The 26,848-nt window shown below is 40.5% G+C and overlaps 1 protein-coding gene across 4 annotated transcripts in view; it reads right to left on the bottom strand.

Moving 5' to 3' along the window:
* ATP10B (ATPase phospholipid transporting 10B (putative)) overlaps positions 1-26,848 on the bottom strand; it is a 282,609-nt gene that overhangs the window by 222,166 nt on the left and 33,595 nt on the right. For all 4 annotated transcript variants that reach the window (XR_006720747.2, XM_045508136.2, XM_010972219.3 and 1 more), the window contains exon 2: positions 21,222-21,288. The gene's annotated coding sequence lies outside the window, so the exon portion shown is untranslated. The remainder of the gene's footprint in view (positions 1-21,221; positions 21,289-26,848) is intronic.

The following is a 26,848-nucleotide window of genomic DNA, read 5'->3' as shown; positions in this document are numbered from 1 at the left end:
ATACCTTACCAGTGCTGCCATCTATCTGAGATGCTCAATATCCTCAACCCAGGGTTTCAAGTTTTAGAATTTGAGCTGCACAGCATTTTAATATGCCAAGATGCCATGGTAAATAGGTTCTTTGGTTGAAGAGACCATTCAGATATTTTCTTTGGCCTTCAGTATGTGTGACTTGTATTAACAATGGCAAGTGGTGGCACATGACTTGAAGAAAAACTGTGTAGGATCAGGACCTAGCGATGGATGTATCAGTGATCTTTGAAATATGGGGGTCAGGGACTCTTTTGATGATGAGATAAAATTTGATTCCAGACTTGAGTGAAGTGAGAGAGTACGTAGTACAAAATGTGGGGGAAGGACATTCATGGTTTATAGAGATAACCCAACTGCAGAGGCCTTGAGATGGGAACATATTCGAGGAAGACCGAGCAAGTCATGAGGCGGCAGTTCACTGAGTGAGTAGAGTCCTAAGTAAAAACTTCAGAGTCAGATACTTGAATAGTCAAAAAACAGGTCTCATGGGCTGTAGCAAGGATACTGGACTTCATTCTGAGATGGGGGAGCCACTGAGAGTTCTGAGAGAGTAAAGGGTTAAATAAATAAGACAAAAGGGAATGAATCAAGGAGACTATAAATACCAAGCTAAACACTACAATGGGAACACAAAACTTCTTAAATAGCCACAGGGGAAAAATGGCAAAGACGACGTGCTGAATTGAGAAAGAAATAAAGTAAATATGAAGCTCACAGAAATTACAACGCAAAATGACAGACTTGGCACCAAACATGTCATATGGATAAACATGAATGAGCTTAACTCCTCTATTAAAATAAAGTGATGCTCAAATCTCTCCATAATGAAAATCTAAACTCAATGTTGTATGTAAGAGACATAGCTCAAATGCAAGGATTCAAGGCTAAAAATAAAGAAATGCACAGATTTACCAGAGGCAAATGAAAACAGTAAGAAAGAAGGAATTGAAATCCTCATACCAAAGTAGAATTCAAGCCCAAAGCATAAAATGAGGGCAAAAGACATCTTATATAAAGCTAAAAACCATACTGCTTCATGAAAAATATAACAAAACTCAGTAGCATTCATGTACATAAATAATAGTCAGTTGAAAGACAGAATGAATAAGAAAATCTTATTTATGACAGCAACGAAAAAAGACAGAAAACGCATTAGGATCCAGCTTAACTAGAAATGACAAAAACTTTTATGAAGAAAACTAGAAATATTCCCCAAAGACATAAAAGTAGATACGAGACAGAGGGAGAATAATCCTCGTTCTTGTTTAGGAAGCCTCAACATAATCACGCTCTCATTTTCACTATGTTAATTTGTACATTTAATGGAACCCAACAAAAATGTTGACAGGCTTTATCATCAAGCTAGATATACTGAGACTAAAGTTCACATGAAAAGTAAATACTCATATACATCAAATCATCACAATGTACACTTTAAACATCTTATAATTTGTCAATTATACCTCAATAAAGCTATTAAAGAAAAAATACATATACAAGGATAAGTATAAAAAGAGTAAATAGGAAGAGCAATGTGTGTGTGTATGGGGTGGGGGGTCAGCAGGGGTCCAGGAAAAAAATGTCATATACAAGAAGAAAACCTCTAAATTGATCAGAAGTATAAATGTAGAAAATAAAACTATCAGTACTGGAAGAAAGTGTGCATGGATTCCTCTACTGTCTGGATTTAGGGAAATATTTTTAATTATGACTAAAAAATCCAGATGTAATAAAGGAATGATACACTGACTATATAAGGCAATAAACAAAACACCATAAGCAAAGCAAAAATATGAATGACAGACTAAGAGAAAGTGTCGTGTGTATCACAGAAAAAGGCTGGTATCTCTAATATACAAAAAGACCTTCAACACTTGAAGAAAAACATAAATACTAACAATTCTATAGAAAAACATTCTATAGATAAAAATTCTATAGATAAAAGACATGAAGAGGTATTACAAAAAGATATGTGCCTTGAACATAGGAAAATGTATTCAGCTTCACTCCTTTACTCATATTAAGATAAATACAAGGTTAACGTTCACTGAAATACTACATCTCACTCATTGTACTGGTAAAAACTCAAAAGCATGACAATACACTTTGTTTCCATGGCTGTGGTAAAACAGACATTCCTGCATTGCTGGTAGGAATGCAAAATGGTAGGAACGCAAAACCCTTATTGAGGGGAATTTGGCACCAGCTAATAAGACGACATATGTATCTATCCTTCAATGTAGCTTCTAGGAATTTCTTCAGTCACTCCTAGGAATTTATCCTGAAGATATGCCCCACTAAAGGACAAAAATACATATGCAAAAAGCTATTGATTACAGTATTATTTTTAGGGAACTACCTAAATGTCTAAGCATAGGCGATTGCTTCAATATATGGCCCCTATGCTCAATAGAGTACTATGCAGCTGTAAATAAAGAATGAGGAAGAGCTCTATAAACTGATGTGACGTGATCTCTGGGAGATATTGTTAAATTAAATGAAAAAGGCAAATTATGAAAGAGCTTACATGCTACCTTGTATAAAAGAAAGAAGAAGAGATAAGAGAACACATGTACATCTATTTATCTTTTAAAAAAAAAACCAGGAAGAGTAAGTTACAAAAATAATGTTGGTTACTACATGGGGATAGGTAGAAGGGATATAGGAGGAAGTAACACTTTTCTGAGTAAACCTTTTTGCACAGTTTGATTTTTTAGAAGTAGCTTTACGTTCTACATGTTGCAATATTAAATTGACAAGAATGGGAAGGAAGAAAACCTGTAAGAGCAAGCTGAAAACAAATGAACCCAACTGTATTTGAAGTAAGTAATATAATCATGCTAAAGGGGAAAGGGAGAAAGCACTAATCTAATTAATTGATGAACAAGAGTATTTGATCACATACTCTTAATCTTGCATGGGATTTCATGTGCATGTGGAACATTTCACCAAAAATAGACCATATGCTGACCATAATGCAAGTCTCAACAAATTGCAAAGGATTTAAATCATAGAGAAGATGCTCTCAGATCATAAGTATAAACTAGAAATAAATAACAGGAAGATAACGAGAAAAGATATCCCCGAATCTGCAAACTAAGCAATAAGCTACTAAATAACCCATGGGCCAGGAAGAGACCACATTGGATGTTTAGAAGGTATTTTGAACTGAATGATAAGGACTTTAGCACATCAAAATTTGTGGGATACAACTAAAGCCACGATTAGAGGCCCTAAGTGCACACACTAGAAAAAAGAAATGCTAAAAATCCATTATCCAGGCAGCTTTCTCAAGGGAATAAGAAAATAGGAGACGAAACCCAAAGATCGTAAGTTGAAAAACATTAACAAAATTTTAAAACGTGTACAGTAGATTAAAGTCCAAAAAGTGGCACTTGGAAAAAACTAACAAAACTTATATCCCTGGAAATGCTAATCATGAGGAAAAAAAAACCAATAACATAAAGACTCTAAAAACCACTTGTTACGGAAATGACAGGCCAGCAAGAAACAAGCACCACTCAGAGGGTTGGAGTACTCAGATTTATTATGCCAGCGGGCTCAGAGGGGCTTCTGCTCCAAAGCTCTGAGCACCTCCAAGACATGTGCATGGGGTTTTATAGGGTTAATTACAAGCTTGGGGCTATTAGCCAATAAGGCTTGAACAGCAAAACCAAGGAATCAGTACACTGGAACTTAACTATTAGGAACAGATCACGTTACTGACACTTGTTGAGCTTGGATTTACGAGTTAGCTTGTTAGCCCAGTAAACTGACACTAAACTTCAGATTTACGAGGTGGCCCAGCAGAACTTAGATCAGTAAACTGTCACTTATTACACTTAGATTTATGAGTTATCTTGTTAGCCCAGCCTGGCTTTTCCTTCACACAATAACAACAACAACAAAAAGAATTAAAGAAATATCATTAAAGATTTAACTGGCAAAAATATCTGTGGAAGATATTATGAGCAACTTTATATCAATAAAATTAAACACTTAGATGATAACAGACACATTCTTATAAAAATAAACCTGTTACTTGCATATGAAATCTGAATAGCCATATGTCCATCAAAACAATTGAACTCATCATTTAAAACATTCCCACAAAAAAATTCAGGGACCATGTGGCTTCCCTGGTGATTTTTTTTTCTAAAATGCAAGGAATAAATAATACTGATTTCATAAAAACCGCTCCAAAATATAGAAAAATAGGAAACACTTCCCAATTTATTTTATGAGCTTGGCAGAGCCTTGATACCAGAACCAGATGAACACTTTACATAAAGTGAAGGAAATATACAAAATATTATGGGAGTTCTGGTCCAAGAGGGCAACATGAGAGTCTCCTGAACTCATGTCCTTCCCTGAACACACCACATCTACAGGTTTCCGATGGAGCATTACCCTTTGAAAGAAATCCAGACGCTAGCTGAAGGACTCCTATAAACACAGGAGGAAATACCCATCTGACTCGCATCAAAATGGGTAGGAAAGGCTGAGACACATTTTCCCCATAAACTTGACCCTGGACACAGTACTACACAATTGGGAAAGAACTTCCGACTCCCAGCTTCTTCCCAAGGAGTGAAGGGTTTGGACCCCACATCGAGTGCCCCAACTTTTACAATTCCCCCTAGAAGGAGAGGGCCCAAAATACCTAGCTCTGAAAGCCAATGGGGAGGGGGCTTGCTCTCACAATAACCATAAGACTATAGCAAACAAAGACACAGCTCCTAAGGGGCTGGTGGCGAGCCCCCAGGACTCAACAGAGTGAGCTGGCAAAAAACTCCCATCTTCCATGGAATTTTTTCCTGAAAGGGGCCTATTTGCATACTTTATAGTTGTTGCCTGAGGCTCAGGTTTCTAATTTAACACCCATCTAGGGGCTGACAGACTAACATCTTTCCTCCCTGGACCAGAGAAGCCAGCAAACACCGCCTTCAGCTTCTCACTTGAGTCCAGCACAAACTGCCAGTATCTCCCTGGCAGCTTGTACACACATCTGCTGCTCCTGGGGCTGTGGCTGTGGCCCAAGGGACAGACCCCTAGGACGGCCTGGCTCTGACAGCCATCGGGGCTTGTATGTAAAGAGTCCAAGGGGACAGCAGCAAACAAAGCAACAAGAGTTACCTGGCTCTGCCTCCAGGGCTCAGCGCGGAGGGAGCCAACAGGAACATCCATTTCAGTCTTTCCTGAAAGAGTACTATTTGCACACTTTAAAAGCTGCCGCCTGAGGGCACTTAGCGCACCTCTAGGATCTAACTGTGGCCCACTGGGGACAACAGGAGAGCCTGCGGACACCTCTGCTGGCCTTTTAGCCTGCTCCACGTTGCCAGTATCTTCCTGGAGGTACCCCAGCTTTCATGGTGCCACCCAAGAGATGGGCCCTGGACCACGTGGCTCTGATAGCCAAAGAAAGGTGCTTGCATTCAGAAATCCCACAGGACTGCAGCAAACACAGCAGCAGTCATTAACAGGCTCAGGAGTCAGCTGCACATTTATGCACCCAGACGCAGCACACACGAACACAAATCAGGCCCCAAAGACCAGCTCCCCCGTTTTCCCCCAGCAGGGCCCTGGCTACGTACTCTCCCAGCTGCTGCCTGGGGATCTGGCTCCCATCAGCCTGCATCTCACTGTCGCCTGTTGTGGGCAAAGAATGTCACCTACCGCCTCAGTAAATGACAAATGTTGCCTGATATCAAGCCATCAGCCACTGCAGCTGCCCCTCAGTGGTGCATGCTGAGGGGAATTCAGGATGGCGAAAAACAGGATAGTTAAGATGAGTATCAAAGGAACAATTTAAATGAGCTCAGGTTCTTCCATCTTCCCATTCACAGAAAAGCACTAAAAGCATTAACGTGAGATGTCAGATTTTTGTGATTAGCAGTAACCTATTCATGTTTGACTGCACTTTTTTTTTTTTAAGTAAAAATGCCTATATATGCTGGTTCCTCCCTTACCTCTTTGGAACAGTTCCTCAGAGCTACCTAAGAGGCTGTCTTCTGGGCTACAGTGCTCAGTTACCTCCAATAAAACAAAATTCTCAACTTTTACATTGTGGGTTTTTTTTTTTTTTTTTTTAATTTTTTTTAAGTTGATGGTTTTGGCGACCAACGAAGGGTCCCAGAGCACACTTCCCTCTTAGGTCCTTACTCTAAGAGGAAGCAGAGCTTTGGTAAAAGCAGAACCCTCCTTGTTCCCATTTGCCTTCTCAGAGAGTCCAGACAAATTTGGGTGAGTGTTTCCTGGGTCTGAGAACTCCTGTTATTAGCGGATAATCTTAAATGTTATTTGGTGCGGTTAAACTTCATGCCCTGAGGGGAACTCAGAATGGTTAAAAACAGGATACTGGCCCTAGATTTTTAAGATGGATATCTAAGGAAAAATTTCAAATGACCCCAGATTTTTGCATCTCCCCATAAACAGAAGAGCACTAAAAGAATTAACTTGAGATGTCTGTTCTTTGTGATTAGCAATAGCCTTTCTATGACTGACTACATGTTTACCCAGGAAAAAGGTCATATATATTCCGACTCCTTCTTTACCTCTTCAGCGCAGTTTCTCAGAGCTCTCTGAGAGCACTAAATTCTTTAACCTGAGATGCCTGGTTTTCTTTAGTTAACAAGTAATCTTTTAATGTTCCAACTACCTGGTTTTTGTTGTAAAACTTCTATATATCTTGGCTCCTCCCCTACTGCTTCGGAGCAGTCCCTCAGAGGGATCTGAGAGGCTGTCATTCTGGGCTCGAAGGGGTTCGAGTCCTCAGAAATGTCCGCCAAATAAAACGTAAGTCTCAACTTTTAGCCTGTGCATTTATTTCAGTTGACACAGCCAAAAGCTTGGGCTGGGCTGACTGACAGTTTATCTCCTAAATGAGTCCACTCCATCCAGACGAGGAGAGGTGGCTATTTTATCTAATGTACAGAAACCAACAGAGTCAAGGAAAATGAAGAAATAGAGAAATATGTTGGAAAAAAAAAAAGATAAAACTCCAGAAACAGATCTTAATCAAATGGAGATAAGTGATTTACATGATAAAGAGTTTGAAATAACAGTCCTAAAGATGCTCACTGAGGTCAAGAGACAATGCCTGAACAACATGGGAATATCAACAAAGAGATACATCAACACAGAGAAACAGGACTGTGGCTACATTTGTGAAGAGGGAGAGGGCTATGAATGGGAAGGGGCACATCAGGGCCTCAGGAAAGCTCCTAAAAACTATTTCTTGACCTAGTGGTGGCTTCTTGATCAAGTGACCACATGGAGGGTGTACTTTGTTATCATTCATGAAGCTGTAGACACAGATGAGTACAATGTGTATGTTTATGTATAAAATATACATGAATAAAAAGGTTTTTATTTTTTTAAACATAGAAAACCCATTCTAAACAACAAAATGTAAGAAATTACCCCTTATGGGTGAAGTCCTTTCTCATATCCAAGCCAAATTTAGTACTTCTTCCTTTTTTATTTCCTTTTAAAACTTTATCTACAATTCTATAATTACACGCTTATCTGTGGCATCCTTGGCTAGACTGTGCACCCCTGGAGGACAGGGGCCACGTCTCATTTCTAATTCCCTAGTGCTTCACACGTGACAACACGAAAGGTGATTAATTACTGTGAAATAAAGAACAATTATTTAAAATAAATGTACTAACAGATTCTGGTCCTTTTCTCTACCTGCTTTCTTTTCTCTATTTTATCTCAATGCCTTGAGGGATCCTGTTTGATTCACACATCTGTGGCTTTCCTTTTTAAAATTCCCTATTTTTTTTTTATGATACTCATTTGTCATCTCCAACGAATTTATTTTTAAAGGTAAGGGAAACATACACAATTCTCTTTAAGAATTTATTTATATATATTATAGAGTTCTAATTCTTCTCAAAGTACAGACCATGAGCCAGTGCAAGTCCAAGAACTGTTTATCACTGGTTTACAGGAAGTATCAAAATTGAGAATATGTGTCTAGGAAAGGATACATCAATTTAACCCTACTAAGATACTTGAACGTGTGATTAGTAAACTTGCCTTATGTATGAACGAACTATGTGCTAGACATTCATAGTATTAATAGTTATTGGTTGAAGATGGATTGGACAAAAAGATGGTCTTTTTCCACAAACAGCTTTTAAAGCTCTGCCTTTTGACTACTGGAGCTGGAAAAGACCAACTCCATTATTTTACAAATGTGGAAACTGAGACCAAGAGTTTACCAGTTCCTTATTGCCAACCTGTGCATGTGTATGTGTATGTATGTGTGTGTGTGTGTGTGTGTATATGTGTGTGTGTATATACATATATAAAATGCCACCCACATTCCTTATGTTAAGAAGATTCAAAGATAAAAATCAGTATTATTATTGCTATTATTATTGGCAGTAGCAACTGTAGCTACTGTTAAATCCATATTCAAGGCTTATGAAGTGGAATCACACAAATTACTATTTACATAGGTAAAAACGGCCCAGTGTCTGTAATTGCACATGACTCATCTCTTATGAAATGCTGAGAACAATATCAAGAGTTTTCATGCCTTAAAAGAGGAGGCATCTGGAGCCAGACTGCATAATGTTTGGCAAGTTAGTTAAATTCTCTCTGGGGTCTGTTCGTACCTCCCTAACCTGCAGCTAATAATTGTACCCACTTCAGATATTCATCCAGGCTTAAACAATCCTAGCCCTTGGAAAAGCACCTGGATGGAAGGAAGTGCTTAGTGAATATTGGCTATTCTGATTATTTCCATCATTTTCTTGATTAATTTTCAGAACAATCTTGTGAAGTAGGAACATTTTATCCTCAGTTTATAGATGAGGAGACCAGAGCTTTAAGAGAAGACAGGAACTTGAACCTTTGTTTGAGTTCAAGCACATGCCCTGTGTCTTAGTAATATTATTACATGGCAATTTTACATAGTAAAATTACATAGTAATTTTCAATTAAGTGACGGCTGAATCAAGTTGAATAGCCTCACCAGAGTGTTTCATTAGAATTACCAATATCTGAGCATGAGCAGATCAAGCTTCTGGGACTTTTTAATAGTTACCTGGAAGGCAGTGCAAGCTATTTCATACTCTGATTAAAAGAAATTAATTTCACAATTTTTTTTTTTTGATTTTTGGTCTCCTGATTGACAAGAAAGCTATAAGCAATAAACAAGCTAATGGTGACCACCTCTGTGCAATCCTGTAGTAACCCCTTGGTATTTCTTTCACCTGCCCAAAGGGTCCCCAAATCCTAGCAGCTCCATCCCGTGGATGCTGAGAAGTCAGAACTCCACACGTGGAACCTGCTGACTGGTACCTGAACTGTTAAACTTGGTCAGCATTTTGCACAAGCCCAAAGAAACCCTGTTGGCTCTTTTTCCTCTTCAATAGAATAAATAGTCAAGAAATTCCCTTGAGAAGCAACAAGATCTGATTGAATTTTTCGGGATTTTCTATTATTCTATCAAGTTCACCTGACAGCAAAGGACAAGCTGCCTTTCAAATGCTATAAGCGAACATATCAGCAATTCAGAAGGAAAAATGCGGGTTATTAAGCAGGAACAAGTCTCTCTGAATATATTTACACCAACTCATGGAAACCCCTGTCCTCAGGAACCTCCGTGACAATCTATTTTCTAGCCTCAGTATTGCTTTACCTTTGACAGTTGATAGTAAGATACAACAAAATTACCTCCGAGCTCTGAAATGTACATCAGTGTGCACGTTCTTCATGACTTGATTCCACCCCCCCCCCCCCCCCCGCAACATGGCTCATCCACTTTAAATATTATTTCCAAGCACTCAAGGTTTATGGCTGGGAAATACAGCTGCTTATGTCTACACCATGCCTATATAAAGGAAAGGAATCCAGCATTTATCATATATGTATACACATATATACAAAGTTCATGTACATACTTATTAGCTAAGAGCTGGAAGGGGCCTTTGAGATCAAATCTCATTTTGTTGGCTTCTAAATGAGGACACTGAAACCTAGAAAAAATTATCTTCTGAAGGCCACACAGCAAACTGGCTTCTAAAAAAAGCTTGAGGGAATAAGTATGAAATAAGCAGGTACCATCTTCTGAGGATTGCAGCACACACTTTTTGTATGTAGATTCTCATACTGTTTCTATGATGTCAGTGTCACTCTCATTAGATGAAAAAACTGAGACCAAGAAAGTAGTATAGCTAATAATTGCCACAAATGGAATTAAAGTGTGGGTGTAACTGGGTTCCTTCTGGTATATCAGTGTTTCTCTGAATGCGCTCACCCCCCACATCCCATTTCTTTGCTATCTCCACATACCAACTGTATTATTGTTTTCTTCACCTTTTCTTTAAATTGACAAAAGATTTATAAAGGAAACTCTTTATCACCACTTAAATGTAAAACAAATTTAACGTGCCCTAAGTAGAAGGTCAAACAAACCAAAAATACCACTAAATTTTAGACACTGCTGCTCCCTACACCAGGTTTGCATCCTACTCTCTGTTGAAAAAGGAGATTAGCAGTGGTTAGAGATGAACATCAAACTGAGATCTAAGGGTCAAGACAGTAAACTTTCACTATGTGATCCAGTGGTATGATGCCACATCAGGGTGTCACCTAAAGTCATCATTATCGTACCTGAGATCATTGTAAGTGTTGTCCCGGTCCCTACTCCTCATTTTGAGAAATACTGGTGGACCTAAATCACCTGGCAGCTTCTCCAGGTCCTGGTTCTCTAACTCCAGTCGGCACTGGATTTACCTGGAGGCTTGTGAGAAACACGTATCTGAGTCTTCCCAAGTGTCTGACTCAGCATGTCTGGAGTGGAGCCTGCAAATTTGCACTTCCAACAAATTCCTGAGAATGCTGAACTATCTGGCCAGGAACAACATTTTGAGAATCACTGCTCTGGGTTGTACTTGGGGAGGAGGAGGTAGAGAATGGATGGTGGCGTGTGTGTGAAAATTTCACCATCAAGTTTGATAGTGGTTCCGGGGATCTGGTGCACTTAACTGAAACGGGCAGATGTGGCAGAGACAATGTATTCTTGTGCTCCTATGCTGTTTCTTCAGTCTAGTGAGTTCAAATTGATACAAATACAACACCAAGTAGCCATCAGTCACTTTGGGGGATTTGAGTACTTCCTCCAGGCCCAGTAATTCAGGTTGTTTCTAGGCGGCTTACTATCTGCAAGGCTCTTTGCATTAACAGCAGCCAGTGATCATTAATACCAAAAGGAGAAAATAAGATTCTCCTTTTTTCCACACATTAAGATATTATGTAACATTAATGAATGCCATGAGTTAATATTCCCTCTCTTTGGTTCCAATTAATAGTAATGACTAACAATTATAAAATGCCTTTTGTGAGCCAGCCATTGCATTCTACACATACACACACACACACTCACAATGTGAGTATTTGAGAGACTAAATACTTGCCTAAGGTCACAGAGTAGAACAGTGATTCAATTCTAAGTTCAATTTCAATGTCTCCCCCTCCTCCACTAAGTCACTTCACTACTACTGTTACTACCTTATTTACTCAATCTCTTAATAAAACTGTATTCTGTAGAAAACTAAAAGATGAGAAGGAGAAGGGGCTGCAGATGCTTGCAACTTTTGAAAGAAAATTTTCAAACAAAGTCACTGGAAAGGGAGAAATCAGTAATATTTAATCAGTAAGCGAGACAGAGTTCCCTAGGTTCAAACCAGGATTTTAAAAAGTCTAGCTAAGTTTTACTTTTAGGGAAGCAATTAAGTGGGTAGAGCCAGGGTCAAAATCCAACCTGTCTTCGTTTACTCAAGTCAAGAAGGAGAATTTTTTTTATCCCCTTCTGGTATGCCAAGGGCCATCTGGAGAACAAGGATGGTAGAAAAACCAAGCCTGGATCCAGAGCCACGAGTCTTGGATTCTGGCTGTTGTTTTTTCTCAGTAACTCAGACTTATTTCTCTGAGTCCCAGTCTCACCATCTGTAAACCAGGCAGCTGGCTCAAGTTCCTTTCCTAGTTCTGCCTTTGAGAATGGCAGACTCCTTCCACTGGATTTATTAGCACCATATGCCTCCAAATGATAACGCCCATCTTTCAGCATAAGGCTGAGTATGGTTTGCTTGCAAACTCAGCAGTGGGTTTCAACCTTCAGTCTTTCCAGAGCCTATTAATTCACCTATATGTGAAGTCAGCCCATTATACTCTTGGGAAAATACGTGGTAACAACTGGAGGAACCTGAACCCTCCAAGGTAGAAATACAGTTTAAATCCATATAAATAGAATTTAAGAAGTTACCTGATAAATTTTTTAAAAGCCATCGATGGCAAGGAAATGACAAATTCAGTGGGTGTTTGAGGAGTAATTATAGCAACATCTGAAAAGAAAGCACCACCTGCAATTTGCCTGATTAACGGCTCAACGTAACAGTGCATCTGCTGACGGAGCGACACTCCTAGTGCTCTAGACTGTCTGTCTGCAAGATCTGGAAACAGAGAAAGGATGGTTGGAGGAGAAGGGAGGAGGGTGCCAGAGTGGCCCTGGAGGTCAAGTTCCTCCCCTAGAATTTTGGATTCTCCTCTGGCTACCTCGACCAGAATTGAGCGGCAAATTCAGAGGACAAATGGGTTCCAGCAGGTATATGAATTCTTGCAGGCTCCACAGCTCACTGCCCAGAGCAATGAAAACAAGGTTTACTTTTCACCTTGCGCTTGGAGATGTTACCCCAGCCCTAACAGCACACCAGGGTAGGCTTTTACTAAAGGTAATCACCGTAGAAATACTTGTGTGCACGAGGCTTTTTTTTCTGGAAGTAGTTAATATTTCAGGGAACAAACATATTTTTCTTTAAGCATCGATTTTCTCCTTGGAACTCAAAGGAAAACCAACAGTTCCCACCTAGAGTTGAAAACCACTGCCACGAGCCAGCGTTGGAGTTCGTCAAGATGAAATTGGAAAGCCTTACAACGATCTCGCTCTCTTCCTTCAAGCTGTAGTCTTCCTCTGCTTTGAGAAACAAGACACTAGCTCCATCTGCCTCCTCAGGCTGCAATGGATGAAGGCAGGACAGATTATCTATCATAAAACATATTAAGGTCCATTCAAATTGCAAACTCCATTGCAGGAGGAAGCAGCAGTTGCCACAGGCTCATCCTAATGAAATCAAAGGAAAACATAACATTCTGTTACAAAGAAATGTGAGTCTCACCCTCAGCAAGCCACATGAAACTTCACATGCGGTACAAAGAAAACTAGTTCTACGCCGGGCCTGATTCAAAACGAAGAATCCGTGACCAAAGGAGGCAGTGATTTCCCCTAATCCATGGGAAGGGCCGAGATGCTTTTACTTACTCGCAAAGCTGACGTCTCTCCCGGCCGGGCTCCATTAGAAACTACGGAAGACAGGGCTCAAAAGAGGCACTGTCTCCCGTGCACAGCTTGGTTGAAAGCCCACTTCTCTTTCCTATGGCTTTTTTCATTTCTCTGATTCTATCTGATGGAGTCAACGCGAGGCCTTCCACTCAGTCCCCTGGGAACTCAGAGAAGAAGATGGCCAGGAAAAAAATGACCGTGACCGATGAAGGAGAAAGGACCAATAAGCTGCATCACCAGGGCCCCGCCAGAAGGGGAAGAATGGCCTGAGTGTGGGTGCGGGGCCCGGGGCAGAACAGTGCCGGCAGTGTCCTTGGCCCGGCTGTGCGTGTTCACAGCTCCATCGCTGTGTGACATGGTCCTCGCCTACATTTCTACTCTCTGGGACTCTGTGAGCCGGCAAGATCAAACTTCACAAGTGATTCTATTCTCTGTACGTGGTACAAAAAAAAAAAAAAAAAAAAAAGACTCTGTCCATTTACCTTTCGATGTGCATGTAATTAAGTGAGACAATTATAACCTTGTATCACTCCTTGGGGGCCTGGAACATAATTCAGTTGCTGGGTTTTTCAAGGGCACTTAAGAAAGCAAAGACTCTCTGCAGTGACTTTTATGGGCCTGCTGGTGATGAATTTGCCCTCAAAGCTTCAGAAGTCCCATTTTGCTGGAGTCTTGGTCCTTATCGATTACATTTTGATTATACAAAGTAAGGGAAGTGGGAGCAATATATCGTACTTATGGATTATGTAAATACTTCAGACATACAGAAAATCAGAACTGTTCATGGGCTTATCGAGAACTTTGATTTATACCCTTAAAAGGAAACTTCCATGTCTATCTTTGTTTTAAAATGAGTTACCTGTTACTTGGCTAATAGAGGTAAATGTTATGAATAAGTTGCTATATTGATGGATAGTTATTGGTGATAAACAGAAATAAAAGAGAAGGTAAAACAAGTAACAAGCCTATGTGAAGATTAAAAACGGGAATATTGACAATGTTGGGAAGAAAAAGGAGGTGAAAAGAAATGAACATAAAATATTTAGCTTCCTGACAATCTTTCCATGTGATCTTGGTTGGTTACTATGTTAACCGTGAACTTACATGCACCATTGGATCCCATCAGACTACTAAGAAGAAATATGGATATGAACATTTTAGAAGGGATGAAACATTCACAACCCCTAACACATGAATAGCTGTAACTGTAAGGTACAAGCCAGGAGGTTTAAGAACATAAAATTTGTCTAACAATTTGGACAGGCTAGAATTTTTTCCGGAGGCACTTGGCATTTCACAGTTTCCCATCTGCTAAAGACAAGAATGCTCTGCAAGCCCTTGTTTCTTTCCCTCTCTTTTCTCAGAGTCCCACGGCACTAGTGTGACCTAGAGTCACAGATGTGGTTAATCTCCATCAGAACTGGAGGTTGTTTAGCCCAGCTTCCTAGTGCTGTGGGGAAGGACACTGAAGCTGAGAGCAATTAGTAAATCTGCTCAAGGCCACACAGGAAGTTGGTGGCAGAGACGAAACCCCAAACCACATCTCCTCACTCCTAGAACCAGGGCTCTTTCCCTCTCCACTTCCCCAATAAAGAGAGAGGCACATGCAATCTGGGGACAAGAGAGTCCAGAGTATTTCTCGGAATATCATGCTGACTGATGGATGCGGAGTCCTCAGAGCATAAGCCCATCTTCCAAGCTGCTTAGAAACTGTAAATACTAACAAGCATGTGGCACGTTATTTGTATCATGACACTGGAATTAAATACCGCTGCCTGGCTAATTAGAACCCTAACAGCAAGTACTAGACAGCTAACACTATGTTCACTTTTTGTTAGAGGGGCCATGTTTCCTGTCTGGCTGCTGGAATTCCCTAATCCATCCACTTAACAGATCACACATCACAGAGCTTTCTGCAGTTCCCCTTTTCTGCAGTCAGCTTTTCTACACTTAAGTGGATTACTCATTTTGCGTGTATTTGCTTTCCACCTTGGCTGCATCCTTCTCTGCATGCGTGATTTTAGAGTTTGTTGGGTTTAGTCTTTACATCCTTGCTCCCTGAAATGGCCAATTAAAGAAGTAATTGCTGACAGAGACTTCTGCCCCCTACATCTCCCACCCACCCGCATCATACAATCAGGATTAAGTTCATAAGCTTAAGGCCAATGATTTCCTCTAGGCTGTGCAAATTTTACTGGTGATAATTGTTATAATTACTATTGAGTGGTTACGTTGTGCCAAGCACTGGGTTAAGCACTCTGCATAATGTGACTCATTCAATTTCTCAACAACTTTAGTAGATTGACATAATTATTCGCATAAAAGACAGGGTAATAAAATCCTTCAGATAGACTGAAATAGAGGAAGTTGTGGGGAATCTTCTTGTGGTCACTTTGATAAGCCAATGCTTATCCGTCTTAATTTTAATCAGGAGAAAGGCAAGGGTCTAGATTAATCTTCACTGAAAAAGCAACATAATGTTTTAAGAACTTGGACTAGAAAGCAACTTGAAGCCTTTTAGCTCGTTACCCAGCTACAGCACTGGGGTGGGATTAATGAACAAGGGCTGGAAGAAGGCATTGAGCAATAATAAAACCATGAGGAACTGGTAATAGAAGAGATTAGCCACATAACTAGTTCCTTTAGGACTGAGGCAAGGGGGTGGACAGTGGGGCGGTTGCCCAGGGCAACAAGTGTCTCTGGAGATGTTACATGATGAAACACATTTCGTTTATCAGAACGCTCCCATGAAGAATTCAGTGTAAGCAGCCTAAAAAGATGTAAGAGACCCTTCAAGGGCCATGCACGAACACCCCTAAATCAGTGGTTCTCAACAAGGGATGATTACTCCCCCCACCCCTTCCCTGAGGACTTTTGGCAGTATCTGGAGACATCTGTGACTGTCACACTGTGATAAGGATGCTACTGGCATCTAGTGGGTGGAGCCCAGGGATGCTGACAAGCATCCTGCAGCTGCACGGGACATCCTCTCATGACAAAGAATTACCTGGCCCAAAATACCAACAGTGCTGAGGTTGAGAAATCCTGCCTTAGGTGCCTCCTGAACTCCCGAGGTAACGGGTTAAGATCATCACAAGACTGACTCATGGAGTCAGTGAGGGGAGTTGGGTGAGTCTTGTCTACCTCTCCCCAAACCTAAGCTTTGCTCTTTCTCTGCATAGTGGCAGAACAAACTTCTTAGGATGAGCAGTTTGAAGGAGTGTGACGTCTCGGTCTGGGCCTCCATCAATGACTTTGATCTCTGAAGTAGTTTTAGAAAGCAGAGACAGAATAATGCTGCGAAGGCTTCATACTGAACAGTACTGAGGGGGAGGGATGGGCTCAGCTGAAAAGCAGCGGCTCGTGTTCCTGATGGTGACTTCTCGGTCCTTTGCCACCAAGTAAGTTCTGTGATGCAGCCTAGGCTAGGTGTTGCTGTGAAGGTATTCTGTAGGTGTGACTGAAGTCCATACTCAGTCCACCTTAAACAGGGCCTGATGTGATCAGCCGAAAGGCCTTGGAAACAGAGCTACATTCTTCCGGGAAGAAGAAGAAGAAAGAATTTCATCTGAGATAGCAGTTTCAGCTCCTGCTTTAGAATTCCAGCCGCCTGCCCAGCGGCGTACGCGATGGATGTCACTCTTGCCCAGCCGGTCCAACAATCATGTACTCCAACTCCTTGCAGTAAATCTCTTAATATGTAGCACCTACTGGTTCTATATCTCTGGTTGAACTCCGATACAGGGAGCCCCTAGGGGTCCTCAGACCACATTTTAAGACTCACTGGTAGAGAATATACTTTCTAAAGCCTTTGATGTCACTTACCTAAGTAGCTTAAGACAATAGTTCTATGAAGCCCAAAAGGCAAAAATTGTCACTTCTATCCTGAGAGAGGATATTTATCAGATGGCACACGTCCATCAGAGGCTCTTAGTCTTGATCCTTAAATTCCTGGTTTCTACTCTAGTGCCTCTATCCTTCAGCACAATAACCTTCAATATATTGGAAAGTGTATTTCCAGATAGAGACACTCATGTTACTTAACACAGACATGCCACCAAGAAATTCTCTAGCAAAGGTAGGTAGCACTTAAAACTTGTAAGTGGGTTTCCTAAGGCAAGGTGATACAAAAGAAACATAAGGTTTTATTTTATGCTCAAAAAGCTTATAAATTACTGGAGAGAAATAAGATTAGTCAACCCTGAAGACAGGAGATCTAATGAAGTGATGAGGACTTTGAGTCTTCACTGATAGTTTTTGAAGCATTAGGCACTGGAATAGGAACACTTTCATCTTTTCAGCTACTTCTATTCTGGAACGGCCCCCGCCCCACCCCATATTTGATGCCCCCACTAGTCAGTGAGTTTATGGAAGACAGGGATAATAACCAATTAGCAGGTGCTTAATAATGACCTGTTCATTGAATGACTAAGGATGACAAGAATGGGTACAGTACATAAAGGTGAAAAGAGCCAAAGTGGAAAAGTTGGGAGAAATGGAAAAACCAATGAACTGAAAGATGGAATATGACTTAAAAAAAAAACAAACAAAACAAAGAGAAGACTGAGCTGGAGAAGAGGGTGTATATTAAAGAGTAACAAGAGATTTATGAGAACAAATGAAAGGTTTCCATTTGAGGAAAGACTGGCCAAGGAGCCTGTCTTTCATTGAGAAGAAAAGGCAGGGTAGTATCATGGCTGAGAGTATCAACTGAAGTCAGACAGATGTGAGACTGCGTCTTAGCTCCATCACACACTAGCCATATGATCTTGGATAAGTCATTTGACGTCTTTGGGCTTCAGTTCCCACAATCGTGAACTTTCAGAGAGTTTATTTTTAAGATTAAAAGAAAATGTACACTCCATCACATAGAGCCTCGCACAGAGTAAATCCAGTTAGCGTTGGCTCCCACAATCATTAATGTTGTTACTGCTGTCATTATTAATCCCAAGAAGCAGCCAATGGGGGGTTTGCAACTGGGATGGTGATCTGGCGACACCTGCCAGCCTGTCAATTTCAAAAGTCCATTTGGCGTCAGTTAGAATGAATCATTAAGGGGGGTCACAGGGACAGGAACAAGCAGGAGGCTGCCTTCCTAGTCCAGGCACAGAGAAGTGACACAGGCCAGGAGCGTCCCAGCCCAGAGCTGCTCCCACTGGATCATCACACGCACAACAGACCTAATTTCAAGGTTTATTCTAAATGAGAGCAGAAGGTCTCTCCTTGAGTGTAACTGCGAAAAGAGAAACTGCACAAAGTTTTGCAAGCACGTTTAATTTCAGTACATCACTGATCAGATTTAGGGGAGAATTTTAGAAGTTGAAAGTTGCAACTTTTAGAGATTGTCAAACTCTCTGACAGCCTATTAGGTTTCCAAATTCTCTCTGCTTACATGGCCAATCAACTAGAGGGTCTCAGAAAATGAACTGTTAAGGAGGTAGTCTTAACAAGTCTAGGCTAATAAGATAAAAAACGACTTACAAGTCACATAAATATCTCTGTGTATGTCTAGGATGTTATGAGAGTTATAAATGGCTGGCTATGTAAGTATCTACAGAGTTTACACACAGTGGCTATTAACACTTAGTGAACCCTGTCTGTTAATATCTGGGTACACCAGCAGTTAAGTCAGTTGACAGGTAGATATAATAGGAGCGACTAGGAGAACTCACTTGTCAGTCTATACCACCGGTCTTGTTATGTCTGTAGCCAATAAATAATGATGACATCGTCTATTTTTCAAGTAAGTTCTTGGTTTTCGTGTGAGGCTTAATCAGTATTTTGGGATACCAAGAACTGGGACTTTTCCTGAGCAACTTGCCACACAGCAGAATGTCAGGAGGGAGGATCTCAGGATTTTCTAAAATTGTTCAGTTTTAACAATCTGTACACACAGAAATCCAAAGACATGCCGATCTCCATATGTAATACTTCTGACTTGGTTTGGGAGGTAAATGACAAATAGTACAGAACCTTCAGCAGAATTATGATATAGCTGCTAGTTTAAAGTGGAATTTCTAGTCTCAGTGGATTAGCACACACATGCTTATGCTGGAGTGTCATGGCTGTGAATACCCTTTTTCAAAGAATTAGAAGTTTGCATTGGGCATTTGTGTAGCCATCACTGATTGGAAGAGGCATTCTATGACTATAAAGGATAAAGACTAAGTAAGAGACATCGCATAGTGGCTTTTGTGCATAATTTTCTCTCCATCAAATACGAGTACTCAAGTTGACTTTCGTGGTAGAGGGGATGGATTTTCTCAGAGCCAAACATGCACTGTTGGGCAGGCTCTAAAGTTGTCTAATAACACATATTTGCAAGGTAGCTGCTTGAGATAGAGGTGGAGTGAGACCTGGGAAGAGAGAAATGTGATCTTCATCTAGAAATGAAGACCCTGCATTAGCTAGATGTACTGAACAGCAGTGTGTGTGCGCCTCACCACACCCTATGACTTCTAGGTGAGAGATAACTAAGAATTTATAGAGTTTAAGCAATGGGACTTGTGTTAGAGCAGGCAGGTAGCTAGATATGAGAAAGGGGGACATGGGCCAAATGGCAAAAAACCATACATCTTGAGAACAATGGGGGTCCTTGGACAGACCAAGAAAAACAGGATCCTCCGGACTGATTAAAAAAAACATACCTTCTGGGTTGTCAAGTGTCCTGGAGGCAGAATGCTGGGCAGGGCAGGAACCCTCACCATTCGAATGTAACTTTTCGATCATTATGACCTCCGTCCAAATGTGACATTTCGCTTATAATATCCCCCTCTGAATATAACCTTTTGTTCATTATGACTTCATCCAACTTCCTGATCAAGACTAAACAAGGACAAAAAATCCCTCCCCTCCCCACCTGGGAAGGTGGGGCTGGGATGAAGATCAGGAAAGACGACCCCACACCCCTCCCCACCAATGAATATTCTGCCCATTCATTTTTGCACTCACATGACGAGCTTGCCAAGGAAGCTCGGGGCAGCCACCCACCTGGGTCTGCCCGCCCTTTCCTTGAGAGCATGCTCTCTGTCCCTTAATAAATCCTTGCTTTGCCTTCTTAACCTCCGTGTCTTATTTCTGAATTCTTTCTGCAACAAGACAAGAACCTCTCGCCCACACTTGGAAAAACAAGCGAAGATAAAATAGGGCCTCAGGTTTTAAGGCATCCAATGTTAGCGTATCACTGATAAAGGAGAGAGACTCAGGAAGAATCAGCAGTTTGCTTGCGGGTCATGAGTCAAGGTCACTGCCGGGAATATCTTACAACTTTTCACCCAGTGTCCTTCCGCCACTTCGCACTGTCGCAGTGAGGTCACCATGATCCCTGTACTTCTACCCAGCTACTTTGGCAAAAAGGGAAATGTACTTCCTCACAGAACTGGAACGTTCAGCGATCCAAGGGCTCCAACAATTCACTAGCTCTCTCCTTGCGTGTTTTAGGCTGGCTTTCTCCACGTGGTGGCCCAGATGGCCTTTGGAAGCTCCAGACACACACAGACTGACTCAGCCTAAAAGCCTCATTACCAAATCTTTCACGACACATTTCTTTTTCTTTTTTCTTTCGTTCTTTTTTTTTTTTTTTTTGGCCAAAGTCCCAGAAAAACCTCTGATTGGTTCACTTTGGATTGGGTGCTTGTCCCCAAGCAGGCCACATATATACTCTGTGGCTGGGTGTTTTAACCACATTGAATATATTATTTACAAGAAAAGAGGGTTATCTAATTAGAAGGAAGTCAGGGATTCTAAAGAGACGCAAGCAACAAATATATATTATAATCGTATTTCGAAAGCAAAACTTCATGGAAGGAAATACCTAAGAACGGAAACTTACCAAACACAGGAAGACCAGCGATGGAAATGGTGTTGCTTTTCTTCTTTTAAATAATCTGGGTCAGTATCTGTAATGACAAAGAAAGAAAAATCTCATTTCAGGAGATGAAAGATTGATTCACTGTGGCTTACATCATGATAATTGCTTTTATACACACTCTTAACATAAAACGTTTTATATTCTTAGCACAGCATCTGGCATTTAATGAATGCTCATTCCCATCCTTTGCACATATGTAACTGTTAGCCTGATCTGTGCCAAGGTCACTGTCACATTTCTTACCACCTTATATCACCACAGACTGTCAGCGTCACACGTGTCACGAAGTCAGAGTTAAAAGACGACAAAATGAACTTCCGTATTTTTGGCTTTCAATGTTTGACTTTTTGAATGCCCCAGTTCCCAAAGTGGCCTACTGTTTGCTCTTTGGGATTCCACAGCACCAATTTCCCCAACTCCTGTCACTGCGGGCGGTGGGGGGAGCTTGTATTATTCTTTTTAATTTCAATTCATATGAACTTTGGTTATAATGTCTTTGAAAATTTCATGATACAGCTGGAATTGTGTAGTCTGGTAAAATTAGGTTTCTGTAATGTCACTGTGGAGGAAAATCCACGACTTACACGCAGCACAAATTCTTAAGAAATTGTCACCTAATTTCGGTGGAGACCAAAGATGTAGTGTATGATCCTGCTTAGGAACTAGGGCTTTTAAATTCAACATTTCTGGTTTCAAAGACTGGCTTTTTACTAGCTGGCTTCTTAGTCAAGTTACTTTACCCCTTTATGACTTAATGACCCCACCTACAGTGTGAAGGACCACTACCACCTAATTCATAGGGAATGCAGGTGGAGTGTGTGGTACTCTTTGAACCCTGAATCAAGACTGCCCATTGTTATGAGTCATCATAAAATAACTTGTGTGTGGGCAATAAAATAAAGTAAGAACAGAAATAGCATCTGCTGCAGTTCCAACCCCAACATAAGAACACACATGCACGATTGTGGAATGCTGGTTTTTATTCATCGACATTATCTTTTACACTTTCTCCACGAAGCCTTCCCAAATTTCTTTATTCTCACTGGTCCACCTCCTTTTGGATTCTTTATCATCACCAATATAATTTAACTGCTTATTACAGATTGCTTAGAACATAAGCTGTCGCATAGTATTCTCTGCAATTGGAATTTAACTTTTCTTCAGGAATTGCACCTGGCTTCTTGCATAGACTTTTGCATCCCCATCCTGAGCTTAGAGTAAGGAATCAATAAATACTTGTCAATGGATTGACCAGAGAAAGGAACTTCATTCTCTTCTCCAACCCTTTTAAATCAAATTTGATTGTTTTACGTAAGTTGGCAGTAGACATACATAGAGTTACCATAGGTGTACGGACTAGACTGAGAACCCCTCTAAAGACATTCTAAGATTTCTTAAGCTTTCTGTATGGATGTGTCTAAAGGCCATAAATTCCAAATTAATATTCACTCACTGACAGGAGCCCCAATAAATCTATGCCTATTTCTATCACCTTTTAATATTCTTCTATTATCAAAGATAGGGAAGGAAAAGGTAAGTTTTCGGAGTCCATCCTCCATTAGGTGTCATCTTTAACAACATGGTTTGGCTAAAGGCTGGAACATTCAATCCATGGTTATAAATAGTGGTATATACAGTGTCTCCTGGGACTTTGGTCCAAGAGCAGAAGGCTCTGGGTACCACGGTGTGACATTTTCAGGAGACTCAAGGATTTGATTCATCCATTGAGATGTTTCCTTGATGCTTTTCCCAAACAGCATGGTGGAGGCAGAAGTATCAGATGTGAAGGTGTCTCCGACTGTGCCTCAACAGGAAGAACATCTCAGGCACCCAATGCTTGCGAGAGACACTTTTACCCAAAGATCTTTGGGAAAGTCTTCCAAAATCTTACTGAACTCCAGAATTTTTCTTTGTTCTACCACTCCCTCAATAGTCAGCAACCCTCATTTCTTGCTCTCACTTCCTTGCCTCTTCCATTTGTTGTCTCCTTCACTTTGTCTTCTGTATTTCCTATTGATTTGAGTCTAGTTTCTGATTTCCAGGGCCTGCCTGGACTTTTGGTGCCTGAGCAGGGTGCAAATCCCACCTCTGCAATCCCATCGGTAACATCAGATGGAGACTTGCATGTCCATAAATGGCTCTCCCCACAATTCTACATTGGAACTAACTTTGAACTGGGCTGAAGAATAGGATGACAGACCCATGTTTGATTTTCCATCAGCCTCAGCAGTGATTAATAGCCCACTATCCTTGGTAGCTTTTATTTCCTCTGGGAAATTCTGTGGAAAGGATCCACTCAAATTCGTTTCATAAGAGCAAAGTCCTACTACTCTTTGGTTTACATAAGCTGCCGAGTTTACAGTGTGGATGATCCTCCCTTGCTCTTGGTCTTCTTCACAAGGAAGATGATGAGAGATGACAGTCAACTGTCCTCCAAGGACTTGGTCTCCTAAAGTTGATGTACTTTTTGAACAAAACTCATGGTATAAGTATTTGGACACAATGTGCTAAGTTTTAATCTTCCTGTAAATTAAAAAATAAGTTAAGATTTTAAAAAAATTCCTTTTCACATTTTAAAATGAAATTGTGGTGTGTTGTACCCTTGCTATGTGAGATACCTTTAGTGAAATATTTTAATCCCCAAATGCTATTACTTAATTTATAAAGCAGTGCATAAATGGATGACATCTTAGAACTCAAGGTATATGGTTATTTTACTCCTCATATTAGAGGTTCTCAAGTGCACCTGATGGCCTGGACTTCTCATTTCACTGCACACATGCCATTTACCAGAGCTAAGGGGCAATATCCCTGAGAACTGTCAAAGCTGACCAAGTCCTGGGCATCACAGACTGGAGGGGCCTTGAGCCTGGTTTGCACAGATGTGCCTGGCCATCCTCTGAAGCTTCTGTACAAAAACAACCACCACCTTCCATCATCAAGAGAAGGTGCTGGACCATCGCCACATCTGGGGTGGAAGAGTGATGAATTTTACACAAAAAGCCAGTGCCTGTTTGACTTTTTGCCTCAATTCTTCTGGCTTCCCAATCAACTTGAACATGTTGGTTATTTTCTCAGGGGAAACTACATTTCATTTGACCCCATTTACTTTTTCTCACATTTAAATTTATAAGTCAACATCATCACAAGGTTCACAATGAGTATTTACTTCATTTCCCTTTCTGTACATGGCTATGAACTTTATGATTTTCTTAAGACAAAGACAAAAACCACACAAACCCCATCAAGGCCATGCATCTTTTCCAACAACCTCATTCAAAGGCATATGAGCATATGATGAGGAACAAATTTATATTGCAATATGAAAACACACCATCTTAAATTTTTTTGCTGTAATTACTCTTTAAAAAAGGCATTAAATTTACCTCTCTCATCTGGAAGTAAAAAGTTAGATTATCATAAATTTATAAAGAAAAGTTTCTCCCCTTGACAAATCAACTCCATGATCCTACCCTAAGCTTTGGGAAGGTAAGTGACTTTTTCTAAGACTTACAAATAGGTGAGGACCAGGATTCATTGGGATTACACATTAGCCATGGCTTTGAGTTCTCAGGAATACTCGGTGAGAATCCCGGAGTTCATCCCACTGTACTTAGGCAGATGAAGAGAATCAAGATTGGGGCCCTCAGGAGTGGATGAAGCCAGGGACATGTTAGTACCCACCCCATCTACAGTTATGCCACTGCACTAATTAAACAGGGAAGCCAAGTGATTTCTGTAAGGGTTAAACAGGTACCAACCACTAGGGAGTGAGCGAGGTTGTCAACATGCATTGAAATTCACTCACACAGACCTGGTTCTAATATCACTTCTACCATGTTTTCCTGGTTGTTTGACCACGTAAAACTACTTAATCTCTTAGCCTTGGTTTCTTCTTCTTAAAAACAAGCAAAATAAACCTATTTTACAGGATGGGTATAAATTTTCTCACTCTACATATATCTGTATCTCATGTGTGTGTATACACAGATCTGGCAGAATAAATACTTAATGACAGTTATTGTTATTGCTGAACTCTACTCAACCCAACTGTAAACTCAAATATCATATCCAATAGCTCTCATTTTCCCCTAAGAATATGAGCCTGGGACAATCTAATTAACCTCCTAGGCTATTATCATTTATCATCTCACCCTCACTCCCAGTTTGGTTAAGAGAAGCTGAGACAGTAGGACTTCACTTAAAAAAAAATCACACAAATGCCTAATTTCAAGGAAAGAGTGTCTGTGGGACAGTAAAATAGTCCTATAATTGCCTATTTTTTTTTTTTCAGTTGGAAAAAAAGTCTGAACAATACTAATCACAAAACCTTCTATTTAAAATTCTTCCTAGCACCTCCTCCATAAAAACCTCCTGCAAATAACTGGCACAGACACAAGGAATCTTATTCAAAAATGAGTAATCACAAAGAAAATAGCATAAAAGTTGTCACTTTTATAGACAGAGACTGTGTCAACAAAATCAACAAAAATACTGCCATGCAGAAGATAAAATTGTGCCAAGTTTCTAGTGTGAGAACCACACAACAAAACCACCTCATGAAGCAATCACCACTAAAATCCAGAGATTAGATCACAACTCTAGGGCCTAGAGAAGTGTCAGAATATAGAAGGAAAAAAAGTAAGAGAGCTGGTTGGGCTAAGGAAAAGAAATGGAAGATAAAACTGAAGCCAACACAAAAATGAATCTGAACTGGGAAGCAACACAAGGGAGAACAAAACCTGCTGTACATGCAGTAAACCACAGAGTACTGGAGTGGGGAAAGCAAGTTCAAAAGGATTAGTGAGAGGAATCACTGGTATCAAAGACAGATGGGGTTAGCCGAGATGTGTATAATTGGAGCCCTTGACCAAAAAAAAAGGGGGGGGGGAGGGAGCAGGCAACTAAAGCAAATGTTAAGAATTAATTAAAGAAAATTTCTCAGATGTAGAGAAAGACTTGAATATAAAGTTTCAAAGAGCACCCTGTATTCCACAAAAGAAGTCATCCAGAGTGGGCAACATTATGACATTATCCTGGTAAAGCTACTGGATGTCAAAGATAAAGGGAGAATCCACTGAGCAACCAAAGGAGAAACAATTCCAGTCCTGGGTAAGCTGGAGAGAGAGCTTCAATCAAGGCTGACAGGCAGACAGCATTGCCGATTAAATCCTCAGGGACAGAAAACATGGCTTGAGAACGTTATGCTCAGCCCAACAATGTTGAGCATGCAAGAACGTAGGGAGTATTGTTTCCAAAAGAGTCTTTACTGAAAAGTCTACTAGAGGGAAAACTCCAGCCCAGCCATATATGATTCTAAAAATTACAGCAAAAAGACTCCTGGTGAGGACTGAACATATCTAACTACAGGACTGAGGCTCAATGTCGCACAGGGATAATGGCTTCACGGCAGAACATACGTTTTATTAACCTTGACAAAAGTTGGAAGAGAAGAGGGATATGTGATATAAATTCAGTGATTTTCTCAAATTTCATAGTTGAGAGTGATGAATTGGGCACTAGAGGGGTAACAGAGCACAACGAAGCAAACTAGCAAAGATAATACTAGAAATTGAAATTAGATGGAA

This window comes from Camelus bactrianus, chromosome 22, assembly GCF_048773025.1.
Source record: "Camelus bactrianus isolate YW-2024 breed Bactrian camel chromosome 22, ASM4877302v1, whole genome shotgun sequence".
Taxonomy (NCBI): domain Eukaryota; kingdom Metazoa; phylum Chordata; class Mammalia; order Artiodactyla; family Camelidae; genus Camelus; species Camelus bactrianus.
Note: the sequence above shows the minus strand (reverse complement) of the source record. Positions and strands in the feature narration are given on the sequence as shown.